This window comes from Emydura macquarii, unplaced genomic scaffold, assembly GCF_026122565.2.
Source record: "Emydura macquarii macquarii isolate MOO-44397 ecotype Brisbane River unplaced genomic scaffold, CSIRO-AGI_Emac_v2 contig_1146, whole genome shotgun sequence".
NCBI lineage: Eukaryota > Metazoa > Chordata > Testudines > Chelidae > Emydura > Emydura macquarii.
The window spans coordinates 4,185,322-4,200,318 of NW_027131283.1; the positions used below are offsets into that span (position 1 = coordinate 4,185,322).

General features: G+C 39.7%; 1 protein-coding gene across 2 annotated transcripts in view; it reads right to left on the bottom strand.

Moving 5' to 3' along the window:
- PREP (prolyl endopeptidase) overlaps window positions 1-14,997 on the bottom strand; it is a 156,972-nt gene that overhangs the window by 95,095 nt on the left and 46,880 nt on the right. The gene's annotated exons all lie outside the window — the stretch shown is intronic.

Here is a 14,997-nt window from a genome sequence, read left to right on the forward strand (position 1 = left end):
CACAGTTTTTCCTTTATCTGCTGTGGTTCTCCCCTCCACCTGGGTGTGGCTGTGACCCTGACTCCTCTTCAGATTGCTTGGACACTTTTTTTAAATTTTAAGGGTATGTCTACACTGCAATGTAAGCCTCGGCTCAGACTCAGGTTTGAGCCCAAACTCCCCTTCCGTCCACACACAAATCTGTCTAATTAGTAAGCCCTTGTGATGCCCAGGACCCTTGAGGGGTGGGTGGTTCTGAGCCAGAGTCCCATCATCTTGCAGTGTGAACTTTGTTGTATTTCCAGTAAGGGTTTTCTCAGCAAAATTCATCATGCACATTTTGAATTTTATACATACATAAAAAGAGGTAATACTATTTTGAATTAAAAAGGCCTGACACTTTAAGACCAGGCTCACAGGAAGAAATTAAGTGGTTTCACAAGCAGAGCATTCTTCAATTTTAAGGCTTCAATATTCAAACTTTGCATCAGTAAAGATAGAAAAATATTTTTTTTGGATAAAGCTAAGGCTCATCTCTTCGTACAAGAGATCAGTAAGAAGAAGATGCCTCAATCTAAAAGATTTTGAATACTATCAATAAATATAATGTCTAAACATAAATTAGCAATACTAATCTGCTCTAAATTGAAGTTTAATTTGATACTGACAAGGAGCTGTTTAGTCTTGCTACTAGTATAAAGTTTACACTTAGATTATAAAGTATAAATGATCATATTCTCTTTGGAATTCCTATAAATCAGGTCATAAAACATTTCTTCAGATTAAATCCTCTCTTTTATATTGTTAAATCAAACTTCAAAGCTGGTGAGGTTGTTTTTTTTTTTTTAAACGTCTTTCCATATTTTTTAAGGCTAAAATTTCTTTTTGTTGCTTGTCACATAACTAGGCTATAGTGACCTTATTTCAATATTTATTATTGAAACATTTACCTTGAAATGATAAAGTGGAAAAAAATAATTCACCTTTTTTCTGTTTAATTATTTAAGAATTTTTCTTTTCTCCCCTACATCCCACTTTGATTTTGTACCACTGTCATCTCTCTGCTATTATGCACCTCATTTTCATTTTGAATATTTTGATTACTCCTTCTTTTAACTTATGTACCTTCTTCTCACTCAACCCTGTGATGTTACTGTATCTAGTACTATCTGTTTGTGCATTTTCTGTAAGATGCATGTCTCACCCCCAGATGCAAGGATACATTTAAATTCTTTACTCAGATCTACTAGCTTATAATAACTGTGAAATCTCACCTTTGCTCTGTCTATGACACCAGCCTGCTTATCTGCTTCTGTCCCAAGCACCTCTGTGCTATCACCCATGCATCGGAAAAACTCCCCCTCAAATATTCATAAAGCTGCTGCCCTTTTAAATCCCTCCTTAAACTTACCTCTTGGACTATCCTACTTCCATCTGGCATTGGTTAGGCAAGTAGCTACTTCAGCTGTTCTGCTAAGCATTATTTTATTTTTTTACCTCCTCCTTCCAACCCATCCTTACAGTTTCATCCACCTGTCACATCCTGTCTTGATTGTAGATTGTGAGCTCCTCAAGTCAGAGACTGCCTCTTTTGTAACTTGGTGCCTAGCGCAATGGGGCCCTGATACCTGATCTGTGTTCCTAGACACTAACATAACAGAAAAAATAATACTCCATGAAGATGGTTGAGTAGAATTTTTAAACAAGTTTTTTTTACCCAATATCGATTTTTCTTCCGTGGCTACATGCTGTTTCAAGAGCCTTGATTTCGCTCTCTTTATGCAACTAAAAGCATTACAAAAATGAATACATGTTCAAAAGAACAGTGAGCACTGACAACTTAATAAAAAGGAAAAAATATTACAAGATACAGAAGCATGCTAAGGAAAACACCATGGGGTATAGGAAGAAACCAAGAAGGTTTGCTAATGTACAAGTGCCTGATTGTTATGTATCCAGCTTATTCCGGTAACTATCAGGCATGCTTCCAGATTTGCAGAGGACAACAGTCAAAGGAAAATGATTAATCAGATATGTTTTCTTGTTCTGCTAGTTCAACATACAAGCAGCCTTCAGAGTGCTGTCAGTGCTCTGGACGATTAAGCTTGATAAAATAGCCACTACAAAAAAATCCCACAATGCTAAACTAACACCCACACCTGCACACACCTCCACACCCAGGACTTTAGAAATCTACTTGCTAGTGGCCAGTGCACTAGGAAACTTTTTCAAGTACCAGCCTTTAAGCCTTCAATTTCTACAAAATTTATGTTTTTATTTAAAAACCTCTAGCTGTTATGCTTGTGAAGACAACCTTCCATATATATATGGAAGTCAACACATAGCTCCAGTGCCTCAACTGTTTAGATTTCATAAGGCACAGCAAAGTGAAATTAACAAGTTTAGTCAGTTTCATGATTGGTAAACCCTGAGTGTGAAATGGTCAAGAATCTTGACATTTGATTCCCCTCCTCTCTTCTGAGAGCAATAAGCAACAGAGGAAGTAGCTCTAGGAAAGAAGCCCCCCAAAAGAGACTACAGAGATGTGGTACGGGGAGACTCCTTGCTTCGCACAGCAGTCCAGGGGCTGGGGAAGTGAAAAGTAGTCGATACTCCCAAGACCCAGGAAGTTCTGTGGTCCATAGAGGAAGATCCTTGTTTTACTGAATGGCCACGAGTGAAAGCAGAAGGAGCAATGGAGTTTCAATTTAACAAAATTCATTGACTATTGACTAGAATAGGCAAGATGAAGCCTGGAATCAGGGTCCAAGAACAGTTTCCAAGTAGAAATCCCAGCATACTCCCAGAACTGGAGAGTTGTGGCTAGTCTTCTCTGTGAGACAAACTCTTCATAAGAGACTGTATATATTAGGGCCTGGTTGGTTTTAGTTTTAACCATAAAATATCAATTAGCAGAATTTAGAGAGATGAGTTTTATACACAGCAAAACTGGGAGGGGGAGGTGAGAACAACCTACAAAACTCACCACCTTTGACATTTCACACAAAATCAAAGTTCATGTTATGAAAGACATCTCTTTTTTCCCCCCGCTTTATAAAAATGTCGTCCAGAAGCTATAATTTTAACTAGAGTCCCTGTTTAAAGGGACATGTAAAGGAGGCTCTCTGGGGCACCTCTCTAGCTGGGTTTGGATTCCTTTGCCATACCCAGTTACAGGATCAACCCACTTCAGGCCCAGTCTCCTAGTCCTTACAGTGGACCCCGTCCTTGTGGGCCTTCTGACTTTGTTTATAGGCGGGGCAAAGCAAAAGTTCAAATTCAACAGAAAACAAGCCCCTCCCAGGAAGGGTCAACAAAAAGAGAAAAGATCAGTGGCACCACTTTACTTCAGGGGTGCCTGTGTACCAGCTTTACTGGAGTCCTTCCAGCCACACAGCCAAATCAGTCTCTCCCTCCAGATGTGCCCCTGGGGTTTGCTGGACTCCTCGAAGAGCTGGGGGTCCCTCGTGCTGTTTTAGGAGCTGCTCCCTTCTTAAAGCTTCCCCTGGCTGACTGCAGCTTCCTTCTTCTAACATGTCCTCCTCCCTAACATGTATGATTGGCAGAACCTGGGGGAGGGGGGTGTTACCATAGCACACAAGAGCCTCCCTTGCCCCTTCCTCATCAGTGTGGGGTTTATACACACTGTCACTACCCTTCTCTGGTTTTTATCAAGAAGTTCACGATGGCCCTGTTAAGGCTATTAAACATACACAACATGCAAGGAATAAAGCAGACACTGTGTAGCGTGTGAAGGATACGAAAACAGAGCATGAAGGGCATTTTAACTAACCTGAAAAGTTGAACAGATGCTCCCTTCAGTTTTCCAGTAGCACAAAACTAGAAATGTTGTGTCATGTAGATTATGGTTGCAAGGAAGACAAACCGACAACAGCTATCACAAAATGTCACTCTACAAATTAATTTAGCTTTACAGGTATTGACAAAAGTTATGAATTTTATTAAGTTAATAGTCATACTTCTTGAGGATATCAGGTTGTCCGTCACACTATCTTAAAATTAGTCTTCTAGAAATGAGAGAAATGCACCAGATCTTAAGTCTTCTGGATACATCTTTTAAACATCCAGCATATGCTTTATGAGTTAAACTAGAGTGTACTCTACTTTACTAGATAATAATATATAATCACATGTGCCTTCCTTTTCAGAATCATATTCATTTTCTACCAGACAGGCTGAATTAACTTCAACTAATTCAGACACCTACACATCAAGAATCAATGAATGTGCAAGACACAGCTGCCTTCTCTACAGCAGAACTAATAAAATGTCATGCTTGCTAGGGTCTTTAACGACACCCTATCTCGTCACTTAAAATTTATAGAAAGTGCACGTAAGAGAATTCTACAACTCATACTAAGCACAATGTACAAGAAATGTGGTGAGTAAAGATTACTAATGCATTTATGAAGTGGCAAATAACAGGCAGAACAGTTTAAATAACAGATATTAACTTGTGTAAAAGCTAAATCAGAAAAACTGCTCCAATGGTTCTGTTACATTATGTCTAGGTCTCTAGTGTCTACATGTATAGCAGAGTTGGTGTGTGTTCCAGCAAATGCTTTCCAGAAGTAAACCCAGCATATTTGATTTAACAGTTATAGTTTTAGACTTTGATTCAGTTGATTAGAGTACATCTATATCTCTTGCAGCTCAAAAGTGGCTCACCAAATTTAAGATATTAAAATACAATAGAAACAAAGAAAATAAAAACAGAGGAAAGAAAACCTGTTTAGTCTACAATGTCTAATAAATTATTATTTTCATTATTTGCAAAAGTAACTTTGCTAAGAGAAAGACTGATTTCTCAGTCAACCATCAGAATGGGGCTGCCAGTCTCAGCAGAAAGGCCAGTGATTGAATGGGCATGGAATCTAATCATGGGAGACAGTCCATGCAGTCAGAGCAGAGACATAGTATGGAGAAACACATACTGCTAGGGCCCTATGTTGTGGCAATCTAGTCATAGAGATAAAATTTCATTTACCGTTGCTGTCAAACAGCATATTTCACACACAAGATAAATGATAAATTAAACAGAAATTAACAAAAGATTTCACCATAAACCTACACATGGCACTGTGGTGTAAGCGACAGCTCACCTAATAATTCAGAGACCCATTTCTTCTGTGAAGCCTACAAAAACATTAACTGGTTAATAATAGTTGGGTTGGAGGACAGCTGGAGGTCAGTTTCATGCAGACATACACATTGGTAGTTCCAATGTGTGTGTACCAACCACTACATTACTTTGATTCTCTTTATCCCCTTTCTCCACCCTTTGCCTATTGCTTATTTTTCAGAAGGTAAGATCTTTGTGGCCAGTGCTGTCTTATGTGTTTGCCTATCAAACTACTGGGAGCTACCCCAATGTAAATAACTAAATAATTATAATAGTAAAATATTGGGAGAGAAACAGATAGAGGGATGGAGCACACCTCTTTGTTGGAGCATTTGCTCACAGAAAAGTAAACACTATGATAAACCTTGACCCTAATAAAGGATTCAGACCAGTTTACCAGAATTTCAATGTGTTTGGTTTTCTGTAGACATGCAAACTGCAAGAGAAACTCCCTGCTTAATAGTCTGAAAACTAACATGACTTGTGGTAACATGACTTGTACCTTTAAACCCCACAGGCTTAAAGATAGTGTCAACATATTTTAGGAAAGATGACCACAAAAAGGTAGAGAAAAGTCTGTGTTAACATATTTAGAAATCATTTAGGGCTAGTAAACTGTGATAGTATGCTTATGGAGAGGTCTTTTAGACTGTAAGCTCTCTAGGACTGTCTTTATATTTGTATCATGTATAGTATTCTGCACATTGTCAGCATTTAATTTGTGGTGTTGTATTTTAGCCGATGTTTAATCCAGTACTTCTCCCCCGTCTGCAGAAATGGCATAAATATGAAGCCTCAAGACATACACCATTAAGAGAGTCAAAACAAAGGGCTTAATCCAGCATCATCTTCAACAAGTCTACATGGATGAACAAGGGTTGGAAGATAGACTCCAAAATGCAGTAGTTTCCAGGAGAAAGGATTCATTTCCATAAACCAGTCATGCTAACTGTAACAAATATGGCAATTTCCTGCAATATCCTTGCAGAACCTTATTGAAATAAATGTAAGTATCTTTTGGTCCATTATATTAAATGAATGGTTTCTGAATTATTGTGGGCTGGAATTGCATTTTGCACAGGAATATACGGAACAATATGCCAGATAACCCTGGACTTTTGGGACAAACAGTGTCAAGTTTTTTGCCTGGGAAATCTGAATGCAAATTCCTCTGCTTCCGATTATGCAAAACACAGCCTTTTCAAGCTACACCCTGAGGAGGGGAACATTGTCTGCTCAATATCTTTCCTGGAACCTCAAGATAGCAGGCCCAACCAGCATGACTTCACATGCAAAATGGCATCCTCTGGGCGGCGAGATCACACAGATGGGGGCAGGGAAAACCGAGGGCCCATGTTCTGTATTCTGGGCACGCATCAGTAGCTACCTTAATAACCCTTCTCAATTTCTAATCCTATGGCTCTTACCTCAGTTCTTTAAGGTGACTAGATAGCATGATAAAGGTTTGGTTTCACTACCAAACATTTCCATCTTTAAATACCTTCACTGGCACTCATGCCAGAGTCTTTGTCCTATCTGAACTGCATCACTAATTTCCTTTTTTCAATTTCCCTCAATTTTCAAATTTATTCCCACTCCATTTTGTGTAATCTGGTACTATACAACTTGTTATGCAGGTAATTCTTCCTTGTTCAAGAAGGTTCTGTAACTAGTTTGCTTCTTTGAGATCTATTTTTTCTTTCTAGAACTTTCCTGCAGAGTCTCATCTCACTTATTTTTAAACACGTCATTTTTGTCCTCCTCTAGTTTCCATCAGTCCAGCTTTTGCTTCCTTAGGGCCTGATCCAAAAACCACTGAATTCAGTGAAAAGAACCACATCCCTCTCCCCCCAGACACATGAATTTTCTTCAGTGGGCTTCGATTTAGGCCCTTAACCTCCTCTAGCACATATAAGGCTCCTGACAAACTATTTCTGATGTTCCCCCTTCTCTCTTGTAACCTCTAAGAACTACCACCTCAGCGCTCTACAGCCATTAAACTCCTAATATACAATATAACTTAAGAATGTCTTATACCCACCCACTATTTCTGCAGTCCACTGAACCAGAACACGGAATACAGAGCAGCTAAAGAATGAACACACAATAATGGAAAGAGCATAGTGGTAGCATTGCTCACAGTCATCACATAACCCACTTTACATCCTGCTTGTTTGCTAAGTCAACATGGACATATAACCCTAGTCAGAGAGCTCTTCAGTTCATGGACAACCACGTCTGCAAACATTCCCCTGACTGTCAGATTCTGATATATTTTCACTACTATGGCCTCATCTATATTGGTGGCAGCAGAATGCAGTATAGGTGTAGCTACATGCCATAGTAAAAAGCAGGCTCTGTCCACACAATGTGCATAGTTACACGTGGCAGTGAAAGGCTCTGATGTGGGGAGGCAGTAGGGAAAGGCTCTGATGTGGCGAGGCAGTAGGGAAAGGCTCTGGCAGCTCCCCGTTTCAGGAGTCTTTCCCCGTTGACTCCCCCTTGCCAAAGCCTTTCCCCACTGCTGGGGTCTTTCACTGTAGTCAGGAAAGACTCCGGCAGAAGGACACTACACTGCTAACAACAGCAGTGTAGATGGATGTGCAAATGCTTGGATGTGTAGAGCCATGTAAGGAATATACCCCAAGGTTCTGGTTTGTCTTTATTCACCTAAGATAGTGGTCCTCAAACTGTGGGGCATGGCCCCGCAAAGGGGGCGCACAGGAATCTTTGTGGGGTGCGATGGAGTCTGAGCCAGCCCTCAGGGGCGGGGGGAGGAAGCATCACTCAGCCCCGCTCTGCCCTCATCTATGCTCTAGCCTCTCTCCCCCAGGCGGCAGCCCCAGACGGCAGCCCCAGCCACCAACCCCCCAGCTGCGGCCCCATGCCCCACTTCTGATCATGGCCTGCACCTGGGCCCTCTCTTGGCTAGTCCCAGCTCCTGGCCAGGCCCAGGTCCTGGCCCTGTTCGCGGCCTCAGCCCCAACCCCAGCCCCAGCTCCGGTCCCAGTTCCTGGCCCTCAAATGCAGCTTTGGCCCCACTCTTGACCCCGGCTCCTGACTGCGGCTCTTAGGAGGCACAGACCAGGTAAGGGGGGAGCACGACCCCAAAAGTTTGGGAACCCCTAACCTAAGCAGTGCCTCATTATCCACACTGGTATTTACACCTGTGCTCGGTTGCGTGCAGCATCTATACTCTACATACTACCGTAAATGTTGACATGTTGGGGTTCTTCTGAGACCTCTTCCTGTCAGTTCCCCAAGAACTCAATTTGACTCCAGTCTTGTCACTCAGGTTCCTTTATTTGGCATACAGCAAAGTTGCTGCATTGATCAGACTCAAGCGTAAGGGATAAGTATAGGATGTAACACACATCCAAAGTTACACGGGAAAATTTAAGTATATATACATTTTTACTAACACTAATAACACAAGAAGAAATCATGTCAACTCAACCGAATAGATTTCTTTGACAGGGTACCAACCTTTGTGGACAGGGAAAAGCAGTAAATGTGATATATCTTGACTTTAGTAAGGCTTTTTATACTGTCTTGCATAATCTTCTCATAAATAAACTAGGGAAATACAACCAAGATGGAGTTACTATAAGATGGGTGCAAAATTGGTTGGAACACCGTTTGCAGAGAGTAATCATCAGTGGTTCACAGTCAAGCTGGAAAGACACATCAAGTGGGGTCCTGCAGGGATCAGTTCTGGGTCTGGTTCTATTTAACATCTTCATCGACGATTTAGATAATGGCATAGAGAGTACACTTATAAAGTGTGTGAACTATAACAAGCTGGGAGGGATTGCAAGTGCTTTAGCAGACAGGATTAAAATTCAAAATGATCTGGATAAAACAGAGAAATGGTCTGAAGTAAACAGAATGAAATTAAATAAGGAAAAATGCAAAGTACTCCACTTAGGAAGGAACAATCAGTTGCACACTTACAAAATGGAAAATGACTACCTAAAAAGGAATACTACAGAAAGGGATCTCTGGGTCACAGTGAATCACAAACTAAATACAATTCAACACTGTAATGCTGTGGCAAAAAAAAAAAAAAAAAAAAACCCCCCATCATTCTGGGATATATTAGCAGAAGTGTGGTAAGCAAGACATGAGAAGTAATTCTTCCACTCTACTCTGCACAGATGAGGCCTCAATTGGAGCATTGTGTCCAGTTCTGGACGCCAAACTTCAGGAAAGATGTGGACAAATTGGAGAAAGTCCAGAAAAGAGCAACACAAATGATTAAAGGTCTAGAAAACATGACCTTTAAGGGAAGATTGAAAAAAATTAGGTTTGTGTAGTCAGAAGAGAAGACTGGGGGAGGGACATGATAACAGTTTTCAAGTACATAAAAGGTTGTTACAAGGAAGAGGGAGAAAAATTGTTGTCTTTAACCTCTGAGGATAAGACAAGAAGCAATGGGCTTAAATTGCTGCAAGAGAAGGTTAGGCTGGACATTGGGAAAAACTTTCTAACTGTCAGGCTAGTAAAGCACTGGAATAAATTGCCTAGAGGGGTTGTGAAATCTCTATCATTGGAGATTTTTAAGAGCAGATTAGACAAACACCCATCAGGGATGATCTAGATCAGCGGTTCTCAACCTTTTTTTCCTCCCCGAGTACCACTCGGGTCAGGTACAGTCAGGTCAAGTACCACTTCACCTGACTGTATCTGGCCCGAGTGGAACTCGGTAAATAAGTGGGGGGAACACTTTCGGCGGCAGCGGGGTTCCGTGGAGGGATCAATGCCCACCGCCGAAACCCTGCCGCCATTTGACCGTTTTCGGCGGCAGGGTGGGTGGGACTTTCAGCGGCAGTGGGCTTTCTCGGCGGCGGCAGGGGGGGATTTGGCGGCAGCAAGCTTCCGCGGCGGCGACGAGGGGGGGGGATTCAGCGGCGGAATCAGCGGCGAGGTTCGCCTCGCGTACCACCGAGCCGTCTTCCGCGTACCTCTGGTGGTACGCGTACCACCGGTTGAGAACCGCTGATCTAGATAATGTTTGGTCCTGCTTTTATTGCAGGGAACTGGACTAGAAAATCTCTCAAGGTCCCTTCCAGTCCCATGATTCTATACATTCTTCACTATATATTGCATCATAGACTTCATAATTGGCTTGGTTACTTTTCAAGAACCAATCCCTGTAAAGCATGTGTTGTTCATGTATAACCTGATCTTTACATTCCAGGTATATCTTGTCCATTGGCCCTAGTAACTGGTTGTTCCTGCTTACCTTAGCTAGCACAGTCATCCTGACTGTAGCACACTGCTTATTAACTCCCTATTTAGAATTTAACCTTCCATTCACATTCCCAATCATGCCCAGTAAGAAATGAGGCAAGTTACTTATGTCAAGTTAATAATGCCCAGCCAGGCTTATAAGACATAAGCTTATGTTGTGTGTATGGTGAGAACTAATTTTAGCTCTGAGCACACCCTTGTCTAACATACTGTTAATTGCAGTGCAAGTTATACTGTTACTCTTCTCAGAAGCATTCAATCACAGTAAACATTTTAATAGCTCATTAAGCAGTTTTGTGGAAACCTGTGACCTGTCAGTCATCAGTAATGAACATTACTGACATCTATTCAGTTTTGAGTTTTTGATTGAAAATGACATCTTATTTCCAACCACTGTAAGTCAAATTATAATTCAGAAAGTACAGTAATGCCCACAGACACCAAGCAAAGTATGGGCTCATTATGCGAGGCACTGAACAAACACTTAATAGCCGACAACCTTTGCCTAGAGGGCTTACAATCTAAGTAGACAAGAGCCAAAGGAGAGAGGAATATCATTATCCCCATATTATAGATGAAGAACTGAGACAGCTATTAAGTGACATGCCCAAGTTCACACTGGTAGTCTACAGCAACCCATGGGAATTAAGTCCAGATCTCCTGAGTCCCCATCAAGTTCAGTCCAGTGTTTTAAACACAAGACCATTCTTCTTCTCTTAAAGTCTTCCCAAAGCAATAATGAAAAACCTTTTACATTCCCCCCCTCTATTAATCATTTTTATTTTGTTGCTATGTATCAGACACTTGGTAATAGAGGTATTTTCTCTGTAAGCATTTAAATAACTGTTTCTAATATGGATGTGTATTTATTCTGAATAGATTTCTGTTATCTACAATCAAACAAAACCGATTCAAAGTAAAGACATTTGGAATTTTTACATTTTCTGTCAGTCACAAAGCAAGTAAAACATTCATGAAATGACAAAGCTGCAGATAATAGTCATTTCAATTTTTAAAATGGTATTTTAATTTCTCAATTTTTGGCAAACCATGATGGCATCAAAGAAGGCAATAATGGAGCATCAAATTCTCCATGCAAACAAAAGGTGCATCCAAACCTTGTTTCATTAAAAGAAAATCAGCTTTAGAAGCCATGAGTAAACTCTAGTTTTCTTCTAGTTGCCTTCCCCAGCATCCACACACACTGGTCGATACAGGGGCTGAGGTGATATTCCAACATTTATTCAGGGGATTGCTTTTCAAACTCTGTCTGCTGTGCCTATAATGTATGCACATGTATACAAGTACATATTGAGAGTGGGAGAGAGAGATGGAAAACTGCTTGTCTGCTTGCCTTTCCCTCCCTTAGCAAATACAGTCAATGTACAAATTACAGCCACTGCTGTAGTACTAACACATATTATCACTCCATTATTATCCTTGTTTCCAGAGATTCCTTTTTGTGACTGTACTCATCCTTATAGCAAGATCAGTTTCACTTAAATTTCCGTGGCAAGCTCCTCATCCACTGCTCCAGATCCTTTTCAATGGGTAAACGAACTGGAGCAGCATAAAGCGGCCCTAAAAGTCTACAGCTGGGAGAGAATGCACAAAGGTAGCTCAACATTATGTTAGCCCCTTTCTTGGGCTGGAAATTCTATGCTGGGCCTTTTATTTAGTAATAGTGGAAAGCACTAAAGTGCATTAAATTTATTAGGACTTTTACCCCTTATTGGCAGACATAGCATAAGGTACTGGGCATAGTTGCAAGTTGCCCCTATAGCCTTTTTTGGCAGGTGGGAAGTGCGGAGGGTAGGGCGAGGTAGTCACTCATCTCTATATTTCTTAACATGTGGAAATTGACCACCATTGATCACACATCTTGTCTGTGGACTCTTACATAAAAGCTGTTCATATTTATTAATTTCATTCAGAAAAGTTATTAGCTTAAGAGTGTCCAATTACTCTGGTAATTGGAGTTTTATCAGTTCTGAACACCATCACTGATTAAAGAGACACATTATTCACTGAAGAAGCTAAACGGATCATATTTTCTTCTCTTTTCTTCCCTTATTGCCCCCTAACATCTGCTGTTTTTCAATTTGAATTGTTCACCTTCTAATAAAATAAAAACAACATTTTGGGATTTACAAAACCAAATTATAATTAAAAATCCTTAATACAGGTTAAATATAGAGAAAGCTGCTTATTGTGTTCCTCTTCAACAAAGAGAATATAATTACTGGACTTTTAATTATTTGTATAAATAAGTCAGGTAGAGAAGGATATAAATGTGAATAAAAACCTGCAACTCTATATATTATGCAATGCAGACTCTTCTATAATAATGAAATCCAATCTGGCTAATATTGATTTAAAACAATCTGCCACACAAAATTAATAATTATTTCAAAGCTCGGGAAAAGAAAAACCAGCTATTTTCTCCTTCATTTCCTCTTCATCCAGGGAATTGTTGATGGGCATTTTTGCTATTGCTGTTACTAAGAGAAATTTCTTTGTATGGTACTAATTGAATAAAAGAACAACTGAGTACTTCCTTTTTGGTAAGCTTGAATTATTTCCAAGAAGCTACATTCTCCAAGTTGTCATTCATATTTGGCTTATTTAAAGCTTCAGCAGATTTTAGACTGGGAGCTCTCTGGGGAAAAGACAGACTGGGTTATTTGTTTGTGCAATGCCTTTACAATTAGATCCCTGACTGGGGTCCTGAGCTGCTAATATAACAGAAATAAACAGAAATGAAGAATAATTGATGCTACCATTACCTTTACATATTATTCCTAGTTTTATATTAAGAATTAAGATAGCCTTGGACACTTCACCTACCCAGCCAATCACATTGGAATACATACTAAATGATGATATGTTAAGCAATTAGTTACAAAGGAGCTGTAAATGGTATGCCTCACTGTAATAAAAATATGCATACAAGAAGTTAGCCATTTGTATTTTTGAGACTACTACTTTGAAGGAAACTAAACTATAACATGACTTGTTATAAACACTACAAAAAAAATCATTTGAAGTATTTAAATAGGAAGAAACAAGTTAACCAAACCTGTTATCATGACTGACTATATTCTGTAAACAAGGACATTGAATCTAGGTCTCATTTGAACTTGTGGTAGTATTTATTGTTTCCCAATGCCAGTCCCTAGATTTTCTGCAGGATTTTTCCCTGCAGTTTTCCCCTGGGTTTAGAAGAAAACAATGCTGCAGAGAGAAGATGTGTCTTGAATTTACCCCTGCTTCAACTTCCATCCAACAGCCATGCCTGCTCCACCCAGATAGCAGCATATCAACTTTTGTCATGGTTTTAGGTCAATTTTCAGTTGCCAACAACAAGCAGGCAAAGGAATATTTTCATCAGAGATGTTTAAGGAACTGAAAATGTCAGTCATGGCATCTGTGAATCTTTCTTTTTATTCACAAATTAAGTACTCTCTTTTACCTCACTGTGGGACCCCAAAAATCCTAATGGGAAAATCTTTTTTTCAGAATCATTTCAGCTTACAATTAACCAACACAATATATTCCTAAAAAGTCAATGCCTATAGGTTATCTTCCCTGAATCACACATTTTGGAAAGATTTCTCAAGTTAGGTCCTAATGAAAGCAAAGTTTTGCCACCTTGAGAAGAGAAGATTTCTCTGTAACTCTTGGGTTTACATATGACATGTTTTACCAAAGTGTCTGTACAATCTACAGTCTATGATTTTGTCACTCAAACCTCGAGTTCTAACATGCTAAGTGAATTTCATGATATTTCTTCACAACCATTTGTGAAGAATTCAGGACACGGAGGCTGCATTTATCATCACTACTGTTAAATCCCAAGAAACAGTGACAGCACCACAATTAGCTCCACCAGGCACTCATGCCAAAAGAAAAACAAACCCACTGGTGATGGTCATATCTCCTGACTACTGGAACATCTGCTGAAACAAAATGGTCATACACAGCTGAAGAATGTGAGTAATTTCTGTCACAGGAAAGGGAGGAAAAGCCAGCATAATTGTTCACCACAGTGAACACCCCATGAATAAAAATTAATGAAAGGAACTTTAAATTAGTTAACAAGATATTTAAAACAGGTTTTGTAGACATTAAACACAGATTAGAATCAGTTCTAGGTATTTCTGTAGTGTGCCATAAAAGCAATGACAGAACATTTCTTATCTCACAGCTTGTCATATCATATTTCAAAGCAATTTAGAACTTCATTTCTTTAGTTTCAAATAATTATTTTTTACCAGGACATAACTTCTAGAGTCTCAATTCCAGAAAGTTATTTATAAAGCAAATATTGAAAGAAGAGAGTTAATCTGTGTAAATATATTTGCAACTAAGTTCGTTGATTGTAAAATGTCAAAGTAGCACATACAGGGTTGTGACCTATCAAGTGATCTATGAACTTGTTTAATATGCATTACTTTGGGAAATATATCTTTCTCATACCTTAGAGGCTATTTGCATAACCTTATGTTCACTACAATCTGACATCTAACAATACTCCTTTTCAGATCCTTACCATTCAGTATTCCAAGGCATACAAAAAAGGGTGAAATCCTGGCCACACTGAAATCAGTGGAAGTTTTGCC